The 3,528-nt window shown below is 39.9% G+C and overlaps 1 long non-coding RNA gene across 1 annotated transcript; it reads left to right on the top strand.

The window, feature by feature from the left end:
- The first annotated feature begins 1,660 nt into the window (after positions 1–1,660).
- On the top strand, positions 1,661–2,145 carry LOC118597997. Its single transcript, XR_004947028.1, has 2 exons — positions 1,661–1,829; positions 1,972–2,145. It is a non-coding gene; the product is annotated as an uncharacterized LOC118597997 (long non-coding RNA).
- Positions 2,146–3,528: the final 1,383 nt, after the last annotated feature.

The raw sequence follows: 3,528 nt of genomic DNA, 5'->3' as shown, positions 1-3,528 counted from the left end.
CTCACTCCACAGCCGTGATGTTTGATCATGAGGTCCAAAGACCAGCCCTCAGCTGGCTCCTCTCTGGAGAGGCTTCTCTGAGCTCTCTTTGTGTGACTGATCTCCTTTCTCTACAGGAGCGTCCACACACCTTGCCTCTTGTGTATGCCTCATCCTTTCAGTCACGACCCAGAACTGATGACCTTATAGGTGGATGGAAACATGAACATTTATAAACATTCTCTTAAATAACACATAGCACATTTATTTGTTGTCCTTTCTAACTCAAAGGCAACGGAAATGCAGGGAAAATTACAAAAGTTAGCTTAAACTCCTAAAACGTTCATGGATAGAGATGGGATATCTGGTGCAGCTGCATGTGGCCAGCACCTCCTCAGGCGGGACTGTGCAGCTATCAGCGATGAGACGACAAACAGCTTAGTGGACAGCAGGTATGAGCTGCAACACTATAAGGATTTTCACCACTACAGAGTCTAAACCACAGTTCTGCAACTTTTGAGAGTAAAGAACCATTTGGACTTGTTTTCTACTGATCACAACTTAGGAGCCACAAAGTCTTATTTTGATACTGCTGTGCATCCATAGGAGTTCTTTTGTGGCACAAATAAAAGCAGAAACATAAATCTAGTGTTTTCCCATTATGTAAAATTATTTTTTACGTTTGACAGAATGTTGAATGTATATATTTATAAATCTAACAGCCTTTTGGTTACTTTACTTGTTAACCTGCATGTGACGGATGTTACTCTGTTCTTTTGTTTTTCTTAACCTGCCACCTGGAGAAGACGCAGAAGTGTGGGAACTTAGGACCTTCTCACGCCCGACTGTCTGTCTGCAAAAAGATGTTATGCATGACTGTTGAAAATAATCTTAGATGGAGTCTTCTCTGTATCCTAGGAAACCAAAATTCTAATAAATGAAGGGTCTCTGCAAACTGGCAGCAGATTTGATGTTGATGATCAAACCAATGCAGATTTACTCGTGAGAAATCTTACTCTGGCCTGGTGTCTGCTGCTTTTATTCAAAAGTATATGTTATTGCAGAAATTACTTTGACACAGAAGCTTGTATAATTTCCTTTAAAGACACCTTTCCTCCAAACCGGATCCTCCCAGTGCAGCTGTGGACAGCAGAAGATAATAAAGGATCTGACTTTTTAGCAAAGTTTTGCTTAGAATTGAAATATTCTAAAGGAAGTATAGAACAAATAAGATCTCCTTAAGTCAGCTGGAATGTAAAAACCTTTATATAGTTTATCTTTAAGGTTCACCTTAACCAATCTAAAAAGTGTGTTGCAGACCGCCTGTATTTCTACAAAACTAACCTGATATTTTTAGTATTAATTGGTATTTAATGTTGTTCAGATAAAAAAGTGAAGGCTCATTTATTGCTTGATAGCTTCTTTATGGGACTCTCAAAAGCAATAAACTGAAAAGTATCAGACATTGACATTATATATAATATTAATTGATTATTGTTATATATTATAATTTGACTTTGTGTAAGGCTTCATATTCTAACATCACACGCCTTAGAACAGAAAGCTCTCATAACTTTAGATTTCTGAGTCCTTAATTGCAGCTTTTAGGACAGATCAGGTGATTATTGCACCTGATCTGAAAGACCTCATGCCTAAGAGGAGATGGAGCACAGCTGGGTTGTTTGGGGATTTTATATCGTCAAATCCTGAGACCATTTTTTTTTCTACTGTTGGTCTTTCTTGTCTGCAGATATTGTGAAAAAAGTGTTCAAACTTTTGTGTCAAAACTGAAAACTCACAAGTAAATTGAAAAAAACATTTAAATACACCTATGAGATACACTGTTGGAAGTTACAATAACATCCATCCATCCATCCATCCATCTTCTTGACCGCTATGTCCCTTTCGGGGTCGCGGGGGTGCCGGAGCCTATCCCGGCTACTGAAGGGCGAAGGCGGGGTACACCCTGGACAGGTCTCCAGTCTGTCGCAGGTTACAATAACATGTTTTAATCTAATGAGAAACTGTCAGGCAATTATTAATGAATAGTTCTTTAACTCATTAGATATTTAGTGACTCTGTCAAGGTGAGTAGTCAGATCCCAGAGCAGAGTCAGGTGTGATGAATTAGAAGTGATGGTTTATTTGCCTCACAATGACAAAAAAACAAAAGGAATCAGACTGGCAGCAGAGGCAGGGACCAAGGCCAACACAAGCTTTACTTGGAACCAGGAAGAGGCCAAAGTGAAAGGAAATGAACTGACAGGTTGGAGGAGACAGGGAGAGACTTTTGAAGGAGCAGAAATTAAAGATGGGAAAATAGTGTGCAAGGCCAGCAGGTAGAGAAAGCCACGCCTCCTGCCTCACGCTACCCTGTAGAAGCACAAACAGAAAGAAAAACATAAGCACAAAACAACAACACCAAAACTAAGAATGGTAAACAACACCGAACCATATAGACTAACCGCCCAAAATGTCATGGTTCAGCGTGACCATGAGAAATGATCAAATAAATAAAGCAGTTGTGTAACACATTATGATTCTGAGAATGTCATATTGTAAGATAATAATAACAATAACAAGCAATCTATAGTGAATAAAGTTTTAAAGTACTTTGTACTACAATGTTCATACCGCCAGATGAGAAAGAAAACGTGTCACATTTAGTGATGATGAAGTCGTACAATCTAAAAGATACTGATTCCGTAGATTAGTATGGTGGCCCACACGGTTCATTAATGCAAAAGCCACAACAATGACGAAAGCTGACAACTTGACGACAAAAGCCGAAGTATGACGACAAAAACCGACAACATAACGACAAAAGCTACAACAGGATGTTGCAAGCCGAAGCGTGATGACAAAAACCGACAACACAACGACAAAAGCCTCGACACAAGAGCAAAAACCACAACACAACAGGAATGATTCACAACCTTAATAACTGACAAATGAAATGAAGAACTGACTTTTTTAAGTTTCATTTAGTTTTGAGCTATGGGCGCTGCTTGGAACATTGAAACTTTGAACATCAACCTGAAAGGGGATAAATAAGAATAAAGCTGGGTGGATGTTTGTGTTATTATTTTAACTAACTATTGCGGCCGTAGTGCAGCGGTAGGGCGGTCGACTCCTGATCAGAAGTGAGCGGGTTCGACTCCCGCCTTGCCCGCCCATGTGTTGAAGTGTCCTTGGGCAAGACACTGAACCCCGAATTGTCTCTGGTGGAAAGTTGGCGCCAGTGTTCAGCAGTGGAGCCACCACCAGTGTGTGAATGGGTGAATGGGTCTGTGACTGTGAAGCGCTTTGGGCCCTTGAAGGAGGGTAGAAAGCGCTATACAAGTATACGCCATTTACCATTCTTGTTTTTATTGTCTTGATTTGAAATAAAAAAAAAAAAAACATCATAGCCATGTGGCTGGAATAGCTTGAAACTGAATGAAAAAAGTCATTTCCGTTGTGTTGTAGCTTTTGCATTTATATGAGCCATGTCAGCCACCGTAGTTTATTGGTCTGGTTCACATCTAATGCATTAAAACAAGACAGTGAT

This window comes from Oryzias melastigma, linkage group LG22, assembly GCF_002922805.2.
Source record: "Oryzias melastigma strain HK-1 linkage group LG22, ASM292280v2, whole genome shotgun sequence".
In the NCBI taxonomy this organism is placed as follows: domain Eukaryota; kingdom Metazoa; phylum Chordata; class Actinopteri; order Beloniformes; family Adrianichthyidae; genus Oryzias; species Oryzias melastigma.
Note: the sequence above shows the minus strand (reverse complement) of the source record. Positions and strands in the feature narration are given on the sequence as shown.